Source organism: Trichosurus vulpecula, chromosome 3 (genome assembly GCF_011100635.1).
Source record: "Trichosurus vulpecula isolate mTriVul1 chromosome 3, mTriVul1.pri, whole genome shotgun sequence".
NCBI lineage: Eukaryota > Metazoa > Chordata > Mammalia > Diprotodontia > Phalangeridae > Trichosurus > Trichosurus vulpecula.
Window position 1 is genome coordinate 406,995,151 of NC_050575.1, and position 20,616 is coordinate 407,015,766.

At 42.1% G+C, this 20,616-nt stretch overlaps 1 protein-coding gene across 1 annotated transcript in view; it reads left to right on the plus strand.

The window, feature by feature from the left end:
- Positions 1–20,616, plus strand: part of LOC118844120 (zinc finger protein 420-like) — a 444,485-nt gene that overhangs the window by 154,115 nt on the left and 269,754 nt on the right. The gene's annotated exons all lie outside the window — the stretch shown is intronic.

The window sequence follows — 20,616 nt, forward strand, 5'->3', positions numbered from 1 at the left end:
AGGGCAGAGAGCTGAGAGTAATACTGATAGGGGATGTGTGTGTGTGTGTGTGTGTGTGTGAGAGAGAGAGAGAGAGAGAGGGAGGGAGAGAGATTAGTTGGGATTAACAAGTGGGATTAGTTGACATTCCAAATCCATCCAAAATTCTTTACTATCCCTCATGTTTACATTGGAGAAGCAAAACCTTTGGTTTTACTGAGAATGCTGGTTTATTTTTATCCAAGCCTTACTTACACCCTTAGTCTCACAGCTAGGTGGGTAGAGCCTATGCCTGAAGTCCCATAGACTCCTCGTTCTGACTTCAAATCTGGCCTCAGACACTAGCTGTGTGACCCTGGGCAAGTCACACAACTTTATTTACTTCAGTATCCTCATCTATAAAACATTCTGGAGAAGGAAATGGTAACCCATTGCAGTATCTCTGCCAAGAATACCCAAATGGAGTCACAAAGAGTCAGATATGACTTAAATGACTGAACAACAACAATTAACCTTCCATCCACATTGTCATTCATTTACTGCTATTCAGAGTAAGTCACTGTAATGGTAATGTAAATTTGAAGGTCTTCCCATCCATGAATAGGGCCATGTGACCTGCTTATGTCACAGGAAGCCTAAGTCACATGTGGTAGGAGCAGCTTGCTGAGAGGAAAAGGAAGTTGTGTCACAGGAAATGCTAAGAGAGCAGTTACTACAGCTAGAGCTGAGGGAAAGAGCAGACTGTGCTATGCTGTGTCAGTGTGATTGTGGAAAGGCCCCAGCAGGGGGCCAGATGGTTTTGGGATGGTGAGGCTCCATGCTATGATTTTGTGTTTTAAGTTCCTTGCTGTTATGGTAAAGTGGGCCTACTAGTTATCAGAGTTGGTTGTTTGGTTAAGGGATCTGGTTATCTGAATAAATGTTTTACTTCTACCTTCTATATGGAGAGATACAGTGTGTTACAGAACTACATAGACATATTCACTATTATTGTCGATGTGATTATTGCCTTGCTGATACAAACCTTGGGAGGAGAAGGACCACAGACAAAGAGTGAGCTAGGATTTGTGACTGTTTGTCTATGGAAAGGCCCCAGCAGGGGGCAAGGTTATGGGATGGGATGGCTCCCTGCCATGATAATGTTTATTAACTTCTTTGCTACTTGGATGGATTGGACTTAATTGGTTTTGGAATTTGGTTCTCTGGTGTCTGAATAAATGCTTTACTTCTTCTGACTTCTACATGGAGAGTCTGTTATATTTTGTGATTCAGAACTACATGGGCATATTTATAATTATCTTCAGTGTTGTGAATATTGCCTTGCTGATACAGTCACCAAGCCTTTTTTTTTAGCATTTTCTATGTTCCAGGCATTGTGCTAAGTGATGCAAATATGAAGAAAGGGAAAATCAATCTCTGTTCTCAAGGAGCTCAGTTAGTGGGAGACAACATGCACCCCATTCTGTACAAACAATATATAGGCAGGACAAATTGGAGTTAATAAGTAGAAGGTCAGTTCTAGGATTGAGGGGAATGGGGAGAAACTTCTTGCTGGATGAAAATGAAATTTTAGGTGGGACCTGAAGGAAGCCTGGGAAACTAAGAGATGAGGAGGTGGAAGGAGAGAGTTCCAGGCATCAGGCACAACTAGTAGAAATGCTTGCAGTCAGGAAATAGATTGTTAGTCTGTTAAAGTAATGTGGAAAGGTAGAAGGCAGCCAAGTTAGGAGGGTATTAAAAACCTTAAAGGATTTCGTATTTGATTCTGAAATAGGAAACCACTGGATTTTATTTACTAGGTGTAATGGTAATGTAAATTTGAAGATCTTTCACACACATTAATAGGCCCATGTGACCTGCTTATGTCACAAGAAGCCTAAATCACATGGGGTGAGAGGAGCTTGCTGAAAGAGAACAGGAAAGGGTAGAGCAGGAAATACTCAGAGAAGTTAGAGCTGAGGGAGAGAGAGGAGATGTGCTAGCTGTGCTGTGAGTGTGTTTGTGGAAGGTCCCAGTGGGGGGGAAGGTTATGGGATGGTGAGTCTCCATGCTGCGATATTGTGTTTTAAGTTCCTTGCTGTTATGGTAAAGTTGGCTTACTGGTTTGGGGAGTTGGTTGCTGCTTGGATGGGTTGGACTTACTGGTTCTGGGACTTGGTTCTTTGGTATCTGAATAAATGTTTTACTTCTACCTTCTATTTGGAGTCTCTTACATTTTGCGATACAGAACTATATAGGCATATTCACAATTATCGTCGATGTTGTAGTTATTGCCTTGCTGATAATGTTAGGGAATTGACATGACCAGACCTTAGATAGAGGAGGATCAAGTGAACATCTGAGAGGGAGATGGACTAGATCAGGGATAGAGTTCTGGCAGGATGATGAATCAGAAGGCTTTTACAGTAATCTGGGAATGAGGTGATGAGAGTGGGGACCAAATTGGCAGCATTGTCAGAAGAGAGAAGGGGGTGCATTAGAATGATCTTACAAAAGTAGAAGTGCCAAGAATCAACTCAGGATTGAGGGTGACACCTGGGTTGTAAGCGTGATTTTGGACCATCCACTGAGCATTACCAGTGTGGATTTGTGTAAGAACTTAGACTCTGTGAGTCCTTCATTTCTCATCTGTAAAATGAGAAGGTGGAACTTCATGGCCTCTCAGGTCACTTCCAGCTTTAAATCTATGAACCTATGACAGCAACTTGGTGGTGCAGTAGACAGAGCACTGGAGCTGGTGTCACAAAGACCTGAATTTAAATTTGGCCAAAGACACTGTCTGACCTTGGGTAAATCACTTAACCTCTGTCTCCCTCGGTTTCCTCTTCTGTAAGATGGAGATAATAATAGTACCTACATCATGGGGTTCTTACGAGGATCCAATGAGACAATATTTATAAAATACTTAGCAAAATTTAAAATGTTAAAGACTAGTTATTATTACTATTATTCCCATTGATTTTCATTTGTAGTCTTGCTAGAAGAAAGACTAAAGCAGTGGTGTGAGCAACATCTACTATACTAACACAGGTGATCCCCATCCAAGAGTATTTATTTGAAATAATCAATTCCCTGACAGCTAAGTCTTTACTTTTATTTTTTGGTTATATTTGAATATGTCTCACCTCCACCCCAAAAAGGAAAACACACACACACACACACACACACACACACACACACACGAATACACTTCACACATTCCTTATCCACAGAAGCTTGGCTCAGAACTGTAAATAATAAAATGTACTTAAACAGTCTCTATAGCAGCTTTTTCTGCTCCATCTCTTCTCTGAGGCAGATTGCTTTCCTTTGAAGACTAGAGCTGCTGCATTCCTCTTCTTGCCTCTTCCTCCTTCATTTTAAAAATTAGGAATTCATTGCTCAACAAGCACAAACATTTTGATTCATAAAGAAAACCAAAAAAGAGGGTGGTGAATAAAGTCATAAACTCTTGCTCTATGCAGTTCATTTTTTACAGTATTATACTTAAGAAGGTAGTAATAAAATTATTCAGTGTCCCCTTCTTGTGTTTTTTTCCTTTTATGTATTTTTTAAAATGTGTTATTGATACTCTGTTCTTTTTCCCCCCAATTGCTATCACTTTCTCCAAAAGCAGTATCATATAGTGGCCAGAGAGGGGTTCTGAAAGGTAGAAAGTCCTGGGTTCAAGTTCAACCTCTAATACATACCTGCTCTTTGACCTAAGGCACAATACTGAACTACTTGGTACCATAGGCAAGCCTCTAAAACTAGAAGTTGCAGAGAAAATTTTGACCTGCACTGGTAGAAGGTGTGTGTTCATCTGAGACTTCCTTATAGCAATGAAGCCAAAGATCCAGTGTCTAGAACTATCAATTTCCACTAACTCACACTACCTCCTAGTTTGATGTGCCCCCCTCCCCCCACTGAAAGAGGTAAGTATAACCAAGTAAGACCAATCAAGATATTGGCCATGTCTGAAAATGCATCTCATTCTAAACCTCTGGTCCATCAGTTCTCTGCCATTAGGTGGGAGGAAGGCTTCATTATCAAGCTTCTGAAGTTAGGATTTTCCTTGTTGCTTTCCAGGTATAGTCATATGTCTAAAGCTATTGCCCTATACATTTCATGGGCAATTTAAAAGAGTGCCCATTTAAAGGATAATTGTGGCTCTGATTTTTGACATGCTGATTTTAGATACTAACTCCATATAGGACGGGACCTGGCACCTTGTAAGCACTTAATAAATGCTTGTTTCCTTTGTTAGCCAGATTATCTCTCCTGGATTTATTGTTTTCCCTGCTTTTCCTCAAATTCCCAGAAACTTGTTCCTGACTCTACTTCTCACTTTTTATCTACTCTTCCCTGAGGAATCAGGAGCCTAAGCTTGCTGCAGGTGACTGGATTTCAACAGAGCGTGACTTTACTGAAAAGTCCTGTGGGTGGACTACATATTGCTGTCCCAAAGAAACCATGGACAAATACATTCCCATGGGGAGAAATGTTTACTCTGGGAAGGACAACGGATGCTCCTGCTCTGCTTGCAGTACTTCTTCCTAGAATATCACAGTCTTAACTCAGTCACTCTGCCCCACTAAGTGCACTTTCATCAGTCTCTTAACTTTGGGCCTCTTCCTCCCAACTGTACTAACCCCATTTGTCTTTCACTTTTATACCATCTCCAATTTGCCCTTTTTCATGTTCACCAAGCTGTAAGATGATAAATTGGTTAGTATTACTCTACCAGAAGTGATAATATACCTTCTGGATCTGCTTGAGTGTCCATGGTCCAACTGTTGTGGCCACAAGTAATAAAAATTGCCTTAGTTATGTCAGAAAAACACAAAGTACTGAATTAGTTCAACATCTTTATGCCCCCTTCCTTTCCCTAGTTAATTCTTAGAGGATAGCACTTACCCCTGCTAGGTTCCTAGTCCCTCAAGCATGGAAACCTCTAGGATTTTCATCTAAGTAGCTCTTTGGTGCCTTCTTCTGTCCTTGAAATGAATCGAATGCATTTCCTTTCCTTCACATGGCTGTGCAGATTTAGGCTTTCATCTCTTGTGAGCTATGGCATGTTCAGCCTGGGTCACTTCCAGGGAAGAACCATTCAGAAACCCAGGGAGTATGATACCATAGATCATTCCTGCAATGGTTTGCACATGCTTTATATTTCATGGGATGTGGTCTGGATGTAGAAATATTGAGTTGAATCTCTAAGTATTTCAGCTTCTCATTGTCATTTCAAGTGGCTTTTTATCTTTTGTTTTTCATTTAATATATTTAGTTTTCAGCATTGATTTTCACAAGAGTTTGAATTACAAATTTTCTCCCCATTTTTACCCTCCCCCCCACTCCAAGATGGCGTATATTCTGGTTGCCCTGTTCCCCAGTCAGCCCTCCCTTCTGTCACCCCACTCCCCTCCCATTCCCTTTTCCCTTCCTTTCTTGCAGGGCAAGATAAATTTCTATGCCTCATTGCCTGTGTATCTTATTTTCTAGTTGCATGCAAAAACTTTTTTTTTTGTTTTTGAACATCTGTTTTTAAAACTCTGAGTTCCAAATTCTCTCCCTTCTTCCCTTCCCACCCACCCTCCCTAAGAAGTCAAGCAATTCAACATAGGCCACATGCACATCATTATGTATAACCCTTCCACAGTACTCATGTTATGAAAGACTCACTATATTTTGCTCCTTCCCAACCCATCCCCCTTTATTGAATTTTCTCCCTTGACCCCTGCCCCCTTTCGAAAGTGTTTGTTTTTGATTACCTCCACCCCCATCTGCCCTCCCTTCTATCATCCCTCCTTTTTTTTATCTTCCTCCTCCTTTTTTCTTGTGGGTAAGATGTCCAATCGAGTATGTATGGTATTCCCTCCTTAGGTCAAATCTGATGAGAGCAAGATTCACTCATTCCCAACCACCTGACTTCTCTTCTCTTCCTACAGAACTGCTTTTTCTTACGACTTTTATGTGAGATAATTTACCCCATTCTATCTCTCCCTGTCTCCCTCTCTCAATATATTCCTCTCTCATCCCTTAATTTGATTTTATTTCTTTTAGATATTTTCCCTTCATCTTCAACTCACCCTGTGCTCTTTCTCTCTCTCTCCATATATATATATATATATATATATATATGCACATACATATATACATACATACACACTCACATATACATACATAAACATATATATATATATACACACATATATGCATATTCCCTTCAGCAACCCTAATACTGAGGTCTCATGAATCATACACATCATCTTTCCACGTAGGAATGTAAACAATACAGTTCAACTTTAGTAAGTCCCTTGCAATTTCTTTTTCTTGTTCTTTTTCTTGATTACCTTTTCACCCTTTTCTTGATTCTTGTGTTTGAAAGTCAAATTTTCTATTCAGCTCTGGTCTTTTCACTGAGAAAGATTGAAAGTCCTCTATTGCATGGTGCTGAGAGCAGAGCACAGCCCAGTGTGTGCCATGCCAGGACAGACCAGACCCGGAATCAGCCAGCTGGAACAGGCCTTAGGGCCATGAAACAGTGAGCTGTGGCAGTTACCAGACTTCTCAACCCACAAATGCCAAAGACGAGGTTAGTGGGAAACTGCAGGATCGGGTTCAGAGCGGTCCGGCCACCAGCCCTGGGCGTGGCAGAGGTTGTGCAGCTGTGGCAGTAACAGGAAGCTCCAGAGGCTGCCTCCAGAGAGCCAGCATCAGCAGCTTCCTGAGTCCCTGGCTCACAAGGTGGGAGGAATCTAGCAGCAGATCAGAGTGGGAATGCAAGGAGTGCTTTGTGAGCACAAAGGCAGATTCTCTTGCTGTGCCCTGCTTGGATCTGAATTGTGGCCCTGGTTGGCGGTTCTTGGGGGAGGAGGAATGCTGCTGTAACAGAGCCTGGGGTGACGATGGAGTAGAAGTAGCTCTGAACAGAGCAGTGCTTGGACCCTAAAGCTTGAGACAAAGTACTCTCTACTCTACAAGCAGTAACATCCTGACAAAAAGCTCAAGGGTCAAGTAGTTGCCTGGGAACATGAACAGGCAGTGAAAACAAACTCAGACTCAAACTCAGACTCAAACTCAAACTCTAGATTCCTTAAAACCAAGAATCACCTACCCAGCAAAACTGAGTATAATGCTCCCAGGCAAAATATAGATTTTCAATAAAATAGAGAACTTTCAAGCTTTCTCAATGAAAAGACCAGAGATGAATAGAAAGTATGACTTTCAAATACAAGAATCAAGAGAAGCATGAAAAGGTAAACAAGAAATAGAATTCATAAGGGACTTACTAAAGTTGAACTTTTATGTTTACATTCCTACATGGAAACATGATGTGTGTAATTCAGGAGACCTTTCTCAGTATTAGGCGAGTTGAAGGGAATATAGACAGAGGGCACAGGATGAGTTGAATATGAAGGGATGATATCTAAAAAACTGAAACAAATTTAAGGGGTGAGAGAGGAAAATATTGAGAGAGGGAGAAAGGGAGAGATAGAATGGGATAAATTATCTCACATAAAAGTGGCAAGAAAAAGCAGTTCTGTTGGAAGGGAAGAGGGGGCTGGTGAGGGGGAATGAGTGAATCTTACTCTCATCGGATTCAACTTGAGGAGGGAATAACATACACACTCAATTGGGTATCTTATTCTGCAGGAAAGTAAGGGGAAGGGGATAAAAAAAGGGGGGGATGATAGAAGGGAGGTCAGATGGGGGAGGAGGTAATCAAAAGCAAGCACATTTGAAAAGGGACAGGGTCAAGGGAGAAAATTGAATAAAGGGGGACAGGTTAGGATGGAAGGAAATGTAGTTAGCCTTTCACAACATGAGCATTGTGGAAGTGTTTTGCATAATGATACATGTGTGATCTATGTTGAATTGCTTGCCTTCCTAGGGAGGGTGGGTGGGAAGAGAAGAGGGGAGAGAATTTGGAACTCAAAGTTTTAAAAGCAGATGCTTAAAAAAAATTTTAAAAAGCTGTTTTTTGCATGCAACTGGGAAACAAGATATATAGGAAATGGGGCATAGAAATCTATCCTGCCCTATAAGAAAGTAAGGGGAAAGGGGATGGGGGGGAATGGGGTGGAAGAGGGGAGGGCTGACAGGGGAATGAGACAATTAGAATATATGCCATCTTGGAAGGGGGGAGGGTAGAAATGGGGAGAAAATTTGTAACTCAAAATCTTGTGGAAATCAATGTTGAAAACTAAAATATTAAATACAATATATACAGAAAAAAAGTTCAATAGTGGGCTAAGTCTTTGGGGATAGCCTGCATATCCTATTTGAATGTAATTCTTTACATGTTATTTCCCTCTACTAGACTGTGCAATCCTTGAGTGCAGGGACTGTCTTTTGGCTTTCTTTGTATCCCTAGCACTTGTTAGCACAGTGGCTGGCACATAGCAGGGATCTCATAAATATTCACTGATGTGACTTGTTCTTCCCCTTAGAAGCTGAGTTTGTTTATAGCAGAGACTAGCTCTTCTTCACTAGTAGCACTCCCAGCTCGCAGTGTTTTACACATAGTAAGCACTACAAAGGCTTTCTATTTCATTCAGTTGTCTATTCATTTCTAGAATTAGGTATGACATTTCCAAAGATCAAAGCTTCACAGTGACGCAGAATCTTATAGATCAGTAACTTTAAGCCCTTCATTATAAACATGAAGGAACTGAGGGGCTGAGAAGTTAAGTCCTTTTCTTTAGGTCAAAGGTATTAGGTGGCAGAAATGGGATTTTAAGTCAGGTTCCATGACTCCAATTCAGATTGTTTCCATTGGACCACATTTCCTCACAATCTTACCCGTTCCTTTATATAAGGCTTTGGCTTCTTCTCCTTCCCCTAAACTGGTAATAAGAGGAGCAGAATGTGAAATCCATCTCCAAAGGAATACATGATCCCTGGAATTGTAGAAAGAGAGAAGATTGTACCCAACCATTCCAGCTAAGTCCCTTTACATTCCCTTAGTCCTTTACTTTAAGACAGTGATCCCACCACATAATCAGCATAAGTTTTTTTGTCTTCACTAAAGAGCTCAGATTTCAGATTGGCAAGGAAGGAAACAGATATTAGAGTAGATATTATGACTGAAGTCAGAGGGAACTGTAAAAATCCTATTTATTGAAGTGATTCAAGCAGTCCTATTTTTCAAAACAAAGGCTACACCTGAATTTAAAAAAAAAACACTAAAGTAAACAAACTATTATAGCTGTGGTTGCAAGCAGCACCCTTCACTTTTCATAAAATGCTTTAAGTGGACTTTAACAAGCAGTTTCCTTGGAAGTCATTTCTTTTAAAAACAGCAAAATTTTATATGTACTAGGTACAAAGAAAATATATAAGTCCTTTTAAAAACAAATTTTGTTAAACATTAAGGACAGACTAATATAAGCTGATAAACCCAGGTACAAGGCTATGAAAGCTACTCTCCCAGCCTCAACCATACCTGCAGGTCAGGTTATCAGAGCTGGCCCATTATTCCCCTCAAAGTTCTAGGGGTAATCCTAAAGGGTTTGGGAGTGCCTCATTAGTACAACAGATTATGAGCACCCATCCAGTGTCTTCTCCCCAATAATAGTAACCATTGATTACTCCCATATCAGCTAACCAACTGATAATTCTTTAACATCAATTATCTAATAAACCTCTACTATGGCTAATGAAGAGTTACTGAGAACACATGGTAAGACTCAAAGTATGGAACCCTCTAAAAGTGGAAGACACTGTCCTCCACCACTTTGGTGGGTAGCGACACTGGACTCAACTTGACTGCACCAAGGTCACTACTAGGTGTGGCATAGCTGATGGATTAAACACTCCATTGTTTGCAAAACATACTTTCTTGGCTTCTTTGTTCTTTCATGTCTGCTTTGAGTCATGTAGACCATTCCTCAGGGGTGGCACAGTTTCTGAGAGATCCTGCTAAGGATTCTGCTTATTATATCTCTGGTTCTTCCTACTTTTCATAGTTCACAAGGTCTTCACCTGGTCTATTCTGTTTCTGATATGTGCTTCTGGCTACATGGCTGTTAAGGCAGGGGGATGGTATCTGCAATGGCCTGTGGGGCTTCCAGAAAATGGTGATGAGGGGGTCACCAGGAGAACAAACTACCTGTTGGCTTGTCACTCTGCCAACCACAGAAATACCACAATGAAACAAAACTCTTAAAGGAAACAACAGCAAGAATGATGGCCTTGAATGATACTAAGCAAAGTATTGGGGGAAACTCTGATACAACACACAAAATACTAGAAGAAAAGAGGGGCAAAGAGAGGGCCACAGGAGCAAGGAAGGCAAAGGTGGAATTGAAAGGGCAATAACCAAAAACCAGAATCCCTAATGAGCTTTGGAGGATTTCTCCCATTTTCATAATCAGGAGATTCTATTGTTCTAGGAAAATAAAACAGTACAATATAAGTTTTGATAACACTTAATACATTAAGACTTCTGGAACATCCTGTATAATGTAAATTAGAAAGGTCTCCATGACACTAGCTAGCACTACATGTCATTTTAGGAATATAAGAGCTGATTGTACATTTCAAGGTTTAAATGACTTCCCTGTATTTTATTTCTTGGGGAATTCAGGTTACTGGAGGGCCATGTGCCGACTCAATCTCCAGCCTCCTTGGCAGTGACTGCAAGAGAAAGAGTCACTATCAGGTATAAGGCCAGTTCAAGCACTGGTAACTTAACTGGTACCAAAAGAAGCCAAGATAGACACTTGGGCTCTATTACGAGTACGAGAGGGCCTCTGGTGTCCCAGCTGTGGTCAGTGGCAGTGGTTACACTGACCACACCCTCTTACCAGTTCTGTGGAGTCTAAGGACATCTCAGACTAATAGTCATCATAGTAATGGTGTCCCTCCCACAGTGCTCTAACCCTAAACATAAACCCTTTCTGGCTGCCTAAGCAGTGAGGCTCAGCTAACCCATCTCCTGTCCTTTACCCCACCATCTAGAAGCCTTGCTTCTAGGCTTGTTCACATGAAGGTTTTTTAGAGCCCTGGTAGACACTCTGGTCTTGGCCCTACTTTGGCATAACAGTTCCAGGTACAGAGCATACTGTCATTGTGGTTCTAATTGAGAAGAGTGGTACCTTATTTTTGAGGTAATGGTATAAAAACATTAATGCCCTTGAGATTACGGGATTTTCTTTTTATCCCCTTTCCCCCATGTTTGAGAAGAGAAAGAAATATCTATTTCCTACAAGTGATAGTATAGGAAGGAGGCAGGCTACCCAAACCCAAGTATCAGGCAACTTCCTCATTGAAATGGGTAGCCCACTCCATTTCTGCACAGCTTTAATAGTGAGTGTAACAACTTTAGCTTGCTGCTATTGCAGCCGTGTAAGACCAGCAACACCAGCACACAAAAGGGGCTGCCAGCACTGGTTCTTTGATCTGTTTGTTAAAAGAAACCAACTTTAAGGAGTTAACAATATTTAATTAAACATACATATAACCTTCATTTAGTTTTGGGAGGAAAGGCAGCACCCTGAACTTCAGAGCAAATACAAACAAATTACAGAGACAATATAAACAGATCAACATTTCTGTATAACCAAATCACAATACATATTTACCAGAGAAACACCAACATCTGCATTTTCAAAGCTGTGGGTGGGGCTGCTTTGGCTACCCAGATTCTCATCACAAATACTCTTCCAATAAGTGTGCCCCCAAAGACAAAACGCTAACCTCTGATCTTATATACAAGTCTCAGGGTCAAAGGGCATCACAACCATGTGACTCAAACCCATGTGAACCAGGTCTTCCCTTGATGTAAGCAGGTCATCAAAGACTTCTGATTCAATTAAAGATTCCTCAGTGCTGAGAAACATTCTGAAACAAAGACTACAAAAAGTCTACTTTGCTTGCCATTACATTTGAAAGGCAAAACTCATTAAAGGTATTTGATTACCTCAGCATTCCAAAAGAGAAGAACAGCAAAAAATTTCCACCCTAATTTCCATAACTATGAGGAAGTCTCTTCTTATACTGAGCTTATATTGCCTGCTTAAAACTTTCCCTCATCGTCCATAGTTCTTCCCTTTGGGTCAAACAAGGCAAGACCAATCCTTTTTTCCACATGAGAGACTTAAGCAGAAGGAAATTGGATTAGAGGTCAAAGCACAGAACATAAAGGGAATGGTTCTGATGGGGTTTTTAGACTGTGGGAGCCCCCTTGAACTCTGCTTGAATCTTCCCACTTGATGGGGCATTTGCCTGAGGCCATATAAGGCTTTCGTTATTTCTAGACCCAAATCTCTAGGCTAGGTTACTCTTAACTTTGCCTAGCCTTCCATTGTCCAGCTACTTCTCACCCTTGATCCTACAAAATGTCTATGCCCAAATTTGTTACCCTTAAACTAGCCCAGCCCTACATTGTCTGTTATCTCCAGGTAGCCTTCAGCCTTCTTTTGTCTTTAGAAGCTTACTCCTAACTTCTTTATGAAGGAAGGGACTTCTAGCCCCCACACCTGTAATGGGTCAAACCTTTTCAATCCCCAAAAGTTCACCTTTGGGTTGTCTTTTACAAAATTGGGGAAAAAATAGTTACTCCAAAGAATTTAAAAAGAAAAGGCTGGTGTTCTTTTGCAACACTGGCCTCAGTATCATTTAGAGGGCCATGAAATGTGACCATATTTGGTACTTTAAAACATAATAGTCTCTTGCAGTTAGAGTTGTGCTGTCGCAGAGAAGGAAAATGGATAGAAGTTGCCTACATGATGACCTTCTTCAAGCTGTCTTGGAACCCTGGCCTCAGAAAAGATTGTAAGATCCTTGTAGGTAGAGCTACCCCACAAAGGGGCAATGGGGGTCAACATGACATTTTGGATGACCACCTTCTTATGGACCCCAGGGCTTTGGCCCCTCCCTCCTCAGCAACTCCTGCTCAGGTCCCAGCCATGGATCTCACTGAGGCAGCTCCCCCTTCAGCCCCTCCACCTGAGGCAACCCCTACTCAGGTTCTGGCCTCAGGCTGTGCCCCCATGGCACAGGGTACCTAGGGTATCTCCTCACCCCTTCCCCTCCTCAGGTAACAGCTAACCTTTTCCCTTGCCAGTTGGATCCCCTGGCCTTAAAGTCTAATCCAGTTCAGCCAGCACTCCCCAGCCCCTTCCTCAGAAGAAGTGGGACTTCCTATCTCCCTCCCAGGCCCCAGTCCCCACAGCACCTTCAGGGCTTTTCCCCCTGAGGGAAGTGCCTGCCTCACCTAGCAGGAGAATTAGAGTCCATGTTCTGTTTTCCATTTCAGATCTCACTCAAATTTAAGAAAAACTGGGGAGATACTCAAAAGATCCCACTAACTTTACTGAGAGTTTAGGGATCTGTCCCTACAATTCGAGCTTTCTTGGAGTGATGCATATCCTCTTCTCTACCTGTTGTAGCACTGAGGAGAAGAGGAGGATCTGGGAACAAGCCCAAAAATTTGGGGATTGTTTGGCTAGCAAGGGCCCCGTAAAATACCCCTCCCAGGAAGAGCTGCTGTTCCCACTAGTGACTCAATATGGGATTATCAAAAGAGTGAGGCTAGGGGAAAGAGGGATCATATGGTAACTTGCCTGTTACAAGGCTTAGAAAATGCATTTCAAAAGCAAATAAATTTTCAAATAGGGAAATTACTCATGGAGAAAAAGAAAACCCTGCCTTTTTGCAAGACCGGCTAATAGAAGCTTTTAAGAAATATACCAATTTGGATCCTGATTCTATAGAAGGGATAGCATGTATTTCATTAATCAGTCTTCCCCAGATATTAGGAGGAAAATGCATAAATTGGCAATGGGACCCCAAACACATCAGGCCCAATTACTGGAGACAGCCTTTGGAGTCTTTAACAACAGAGAACTAGTTGCAGCAGAGGAACGAGAATGCAGGGAAAGAGCCAGAGACAGAGAACATGCTCAATTCTTGGCTGCTGCCATGGCCATGAAAAGACCCAAGGAGCTCCTCTCCAGGGCACCCCCTTGGAGGAAGCCTGGTGACTTGGGCACTGAGGAAACCCACTTTTCATGCCACAAGGAGGGTCACTGATCCAAGGAGTGCCCCTCTAGGGTGCCCCACCTAGAAGGAGCCCCAGGAACTGACTTCTTTGGGACCATGCAAATGTGACCAGTAGGGAAATTTGAAGGATTGTCTCTGAGGTTGGAAAAGTGGTAGAGTCACCCCCAGTACCCTGTCCTCCAGTCTTCTCAAGATTCAGAATAATTTGGGAGCCTAGGGCTTGGCAGCCCTCCCACTTTCTCTACCTCTCTTGCTGAGCCCTGGGCAAAATTGAGGCTGAAAGTAAGGTTACCCACTTTATCAAAGCTATGTTCTCTTCTTTTAACTAATTACGCTGGCCCTACCTGCCCCTCGACCCATCAGGTCATAGGCACCAAAGCAGAAATTAAGGGATGTCTCCAGACATACCCCCTCCCCCACCTACTTGAAGATCTGTTGAACACTCCTTCCTTATGCTCTCCTCTTGCCCTGCCCCCTTGTTGGGAAGGGACCTGATGGTGAAATTGGGGAGCCAATTTTCTCTAGTTAAGCCTCCCATCTCCCTTTTCCCTCTGTTTACCAGACCTCCCCATGTTCCTCCAGAAGTGTAGGAGACATTTGAGCCAATTGTTTGGGATCAGGGAAATCCTGAGTAAGCTAGTTCGGCCACCCCAGCCATAGTTCCCCTCCAAGATCCTAAGGTGTTACCCCATCTTAGTCAATATCTAATTAAGCACAAGGCCTGGGATGGACTGAAATCATTAATCCTACTCAAGGCCCTGACTCACTCCCTCTAGAATGGGGCCCCAATCAGTCTAAAGCTTTGAAACTTTGAAAACTGAATTAACCACCACTCCAGCATTAGCTCTACCCAATCTAGAAAAACCTTTCACTCTGTACGTTGATGAAAGGAGAGGAAGGCCTTGGGAGTCCTAATCCAGTCCTTAGGACCCCAGGTCAGTTTCCTATTTTTCAAAACAATTAGATTCCATGGCTACTACATTCTAATTGAGGAAGCTTCTAAAGCTCTAGTTGACCAGACCTTAGAAGTTCTGACTCCCCACCAAGTTCAAAGCATCCTGGAAGCAGAGGGTCATCAGTGGCTGGCTAGCCACAGGCTCACCAAAAGTCAAGCCTTGTTCTTGGATACACCTGACTTAATTTGGGTGTACTATACACTCCTGAACCCTGAAGCAGTGTGGTACACAGAACTAATGGTTAGGAGAACTAGGTACGAAATAGTCATCTTTAATTTCCTGCAGGGAAATTGTCATTTCTCTATACTCCTATACTGCTTGTTTGGTCCTTGTTTGCTTAACCTCCTTGCCAGGTTTGTCTCCTCCAGGCTCCAAGCCATCAACTTCCAGATGACTGCTCAGACTATGTAGCCCTTGAACTGGACCCATCAAGGCAGGGACAGCTCTACACCCCTTACCAGCAGGAAGCAATTTCAGGAGCTGAGACCTTAGCTCCTTATACCAAAGGAATTTGATTCCCATTTGTCTGACTAGGGAATGATAGGTTTTAGATTGTGGGAGTCCCCTTGAACTCTTCTTGAATCTTCCCACTTGATGAGACATTTGCCTAAGGCCATAAGCCTTTCATTATTTCTAGGCCCAAATCTCTAGGCTAGGTTACTCTTAACTTTGCCTAGCCTTCCATTGTCCAGCTACTTCCCACCCTTGATCCTATCGAAATGTCTATGCCCAAATTTGTTACCCTTAAACTAGCCTAGCACTACATTGTCTGTTATTTTCAGGTAGCCTTCAACTACTTTCCACCCTTAATCCCATTCTCTTGGTTCCTGGAGTCTGACCTAACCCAAGTCCCATCCTTATACTCAAAACTTTCCCTAAACCCCCCCTCCCTTCACCCTAGGACCACTCTAGATCCCTCCTACAGTCTCTCTATATCAGCTCCATCTTGCCTCTATGAAGGGGTTCAAGTTCAATCTAGCTCGGTAGATTGAATCTGGCCTGCTTGTGAGAACGAATGTCATGAATGGTGAGATTTCTTAAGAGTGAACCCAGTATGAAAAACCTTTAATAAATTTTTTCTTTGGCTGTGAGAAGGCTTGAGTCAAATTCATTTGAGCAGAACCTGATGTGTTGGTATTTTGGGGTCTCGAGCACCCCTAAAAACATATGGTTCCCTGATCTCATCACTGCCACCAGCCTCAGGGCCCATTACCTGGAAGCCCTTGGACGTTTTTATTTAAAAACTGATTTTTTATAAAAATATAGCTAGCATCCACATAGTGGTGTAGTCATCTCATTATATCCTCACAACCACCTTGGAAGGTGGGTATGCTGAGGGTTGGGGGAGATGAGGTCCAGGAACCCCAAGACTGGAGTTCCCAGATGGGGTCATTGAGGAGTGCCCCTCAAAGATGAGAGTCCTAGAGAGTGCCAGGGCCATCTGGAATGAATTCACGATCTCAAACATTCGTTAAGCCAAGGTGGCAATGATTTATTACACTGCACAGTAGGCAAAAGTTCTTAGGGAAGCTGCAACCTTACAGGGATACAGGGAAAGTTTAAATGAGATTTGGGGTTCAACTAGGTGTTTTGGGGTGGGATTAGGGAGTAGTTAAGGGGTGGTCAGTTCTTAAAGGAACATGCACTTTTTGAATCTACTGCACAGGTATCTTACCCAAAGTTCACTGGGAAATAGCCCAAGGGGAGGCTACCTGGGGGTGTGCTTTTGACTGGGAAAAGTCACTAAGTCAACCATTGGTCACAGCTGGCTGGGAATATCCAGGTGGATTCCATCAAATGTCTTGTTAGACAAGATGAATGTAAGGGAGTATATATTTGACTATGTCTAGGATACATATCAGGAAGGTCAGTAAGTAGTAAATATTGTTATGTCCCAGTGCACAGCCAATTAGCATGTACACAGAGTCCAAACTAATAAATTCTATATGTGTAGCTGGCCACAGTATAAGGAGGAGAGCTAAGTGTTTTGCTGAGGCATGCTGCCCTTGAACTGGAGAGAATCTGCTAGAGCCAATGCTTTAAAGCTAGGGAGAGATGTGATTTTAGAACTGGGGTCCACGCACAGGCACTCAAGCAGAAGCTGAGGAGAAATGTGATGTTAGAATTAGTGTCCTATATTGAGAATCAATATGGGCTCTTAGCACTTATTCAACCGAGTGCCCTTGAAGAGTTTGGTCTTTGTTCCTCGATTAAATGAGGAGTCTTTGATGACCTCCTTGCCTCAAGGGAAAGTCTAGTTTACATGGGTTTGAGTCACCTGTTTGTGACATCAGTCTTTTAGACCACGTGGGTTTAAGTCGCATTTTTGTGACGATTTTAGGTCACGTGGGTGAGTCAAATATGTGACTCACCTTTGACCCTGAACAAGATATATAAAACCAGAGGTTGGCTTTCTTTTCTTGGAGCTCTGAGCCACAGCAGGTGACTCTAGGCCAGCCTTTGTCTAGCTCCTGGCTGAACTCAGATGTTGATGGTTCCTTGGTAACTACAAATTGAATTTGATCTGTTTATATATGTATGTTTGTAATTTGTATGTATTTGCTCTGAAGTTCAGGGTGCTGGCTTTTCCCCCTGAACCAAGTGAAAGATATTAGTATGTTGGATTAAAGATTGTTAACCCCTTAACATTGCTTTCCTTAGTAAAGCAGATCAAAAGGTCCTGGGCTTGCAGCATTCTGTGTGCTGGTTGTTGTTGGTTTTACATAGCCACAGTAGCTGCTGGCCGAATTGTTGAAACAGGTCCAAGCACAAGCACCCCATCAGGTGCTGTTATTATTCCTATTTTATAGATTTTTAAAGAAACCAAGGCAAAGTTAAATGACACTCTATGCTTGGCAAAATGAAGTCCAAAAAGTAAAAGCAGACATAATCAGCAGGCAAGGGAATTTAAAACAATCAAAAAGGAGGTTTCCTGGGATGTCAGGAGTTCCTCTGTCAATGCTGGGTTTTTTATTTTTACTTTTTAAAATATTCTCCATGCCCCAAAGAGTCCCTAAGTAGGTCCCACATCAATCCACCTGGGAGGAAACACCCAGATTTGCTCTATATTACCTCCTTTGCTGCTATTGTGGGGGTGGGAGAGTTTAATTCAATTCTCCTGAGCAAGTGTCTTTGCTTTCAATAAAAGATCTTTAGAGATCATCTAATAAAGGTCTTGTTTCACAGATGAAGAACTCAGATAGTTAAAGTAACTTGTCCAAGGTCCCACAAAGAAGTGGGTTAGAACACCATTCCCAATTAGCTCTCATCATTTGAGATCATACAAACCAGGCAAACAGGCTCTGGAATCATTTAGATCAGGGCCCAGGGGACTTCAGGTGTGGGTGAAGTGACCACCCCTCCCTTTTTTTTTAATCAGAGGAAAGGAGAACGCTCTGGGCCAAAGGGCAATGTCCTCTGGATTTCTCTGGACAAACAAATCCCTTCAAAGCTGAAGACCAGGAAGATGGGATAACTTTACAGAGGTCACTATGCTGCTAATCCCTCCAACCCATGACTCACTGACAAGGTTCTACCATGAAACTTCTCATCCACCTGCTCCCCAAGAGCTAAGGTACCATCTGGCTAAACTGAAAAGGGGCTTGAAGACTGTCCTGAACAAGATGCTAAAACACCCTCTTAAACTAGCGATGTGTGATGGTGTGTTCAACAGTGGCTGACCAATCCAGTATGAGCTCAGAAGTCTCTACAACAGGTCCGGCACATGGGAGTCCATATGAACATTTGGAGTGGTGCATCAATGTAGGTCTATGTTGCTAGAACTGTATTGCATGAACATTTCTCCCACTATCTCCAATTCCCTTGCCATGTTAGCCTAGCACTGTCTCCCATTATCTTCATAATAAATCACTTGAGCCACATTTTCTGTCCATCTGTCTATGGGAACAAGGACTCATACATATTACTAACTTCTCTTGCTGATACCTCTGTATATGCTCTTCTCCCTCTTCTATCTAGCAGGGCATAGAACGACTAAGGGAGGGAAGGAGGTATGACTCCCCACTCAGGACACAGTGTGACCTATGGTTACTGGACATGTTCTGAGCTACAAGGATGCTGTCCTTGTTTCTCACCTGCTGCTGTGCTTAAGTAAGCCCAGGGTATAGGGGATGTTTTCAGATGTTCCAAGAAAGCTAACTGAATTCTCCCTAGTGCCAGACAGTGCAGGGGGAATGTGAGGAAAACTGGATTAACATACTTAAAAAGAAAACCAACCAAAATTGTGGCTGACTCAAAACTGACTTCACAGAATCACATAACTGGAGATAGAAAGGACCTTGTCAGCTATCTTCTCTAAGTCATATTTGAAAATGAATTTCTTCCATGATATACCTTGAAATGTTCCTATCCAGTCTCTAATGAGGGCAAAGGCCCAACTGCTTCTTCAGGAAGTCCAATTCTACTTTCAGATAGGTCTAACTGGATAAATTTTCTTAATTCAAACCAAATTTGCCTCATTGCAATTTCTTACCAATTACTGCTAGTCCTACCTTCTGGAGCCAAAATATAGAATTGTAATCCTTCTTGCATGGGGTAGCCCTTAAACCAAATGATCAAAAATAGTTATTGAGCACCTACTGTGTGCCAGGCACTGAGCTCAATAAAGGTGACAGGGGTAAAGAATGAAACAGTGCTGATTTCCAAAAAGCTTACATATAAATGAGTGAATCTATACACATACATATATGCATAGAAAGATATTTTTGTTATTGTGTTGTTCCATCATTTCAGTTACATCTGACTGCTTGTGACCTCATTTGGGATTTTCTTGACAAAGATACTGGAGTGGTTTGCCATTACTGACATGCCAGAATCACACAGCTACTAAGTGTCTGATGCCACATTTGAACTCAGGAAGATAGGTCTTCCTGACTCCAGGCTCACAACTCTATCAACTACACCACTTAGCTGCCTCTTATGCAATGCTGGTCAACATATATTCCAGCTAAGGAGATCTAGACATGCTCTAAACACTGCTTAATTTTTTTTTTAATTTAAAAATTTACTTTTATTTTTAGCATATTTTCTTCTGCCTCATGGAACAAAAAAGACAAGAAAAATATAACCTTGATAACACACACATATATAGTTCAGCAAAAGAAATTTCCACATTGATCACATCCCAAAATATAAGTTTCATTCTGTACTTTAAATCCCTCACCTCTCCAGAAAGAGATGGGCAGAATGCTTTTCTTCAGTCCTCTGCAATCATGGTTTGCCTAAGACAATCACCTACAGAGAAGTTGTCCATCTCAATGAATGTAGGTGATTTCTGCACTGTGAATTCCCTATGAGGATGAAATCACAGGTCTAGAATAAAACAGACACACAGGCAGTCTTTCCCCTTTCAAATACATTCTATACAATTAGCAAATTGATATTCAAAAATCACCAGTCAGACATCATTTTACTCTAGGGCTTCAGTAGTTTTCTGACTGGGCGGTTAGGTAGTGAAGCAGAAAAAGTGCTGTGCCTCAAGTCAGGAAGACTCATCTCCCTGAGTTTGGAATTTGGCCTCAGACATTTACTGTGTGAACCTGGGCAAGTCACTTAACTTAACCCTGTCTGCTTCAGTTTCCTCAACAGTAAAAGGATCTACAGAAGGAAACAGCAAACCACTCCAGTACCTGGAGTTACCCCAAATGGGGAAAGTCAGACACAACTGAAAAAC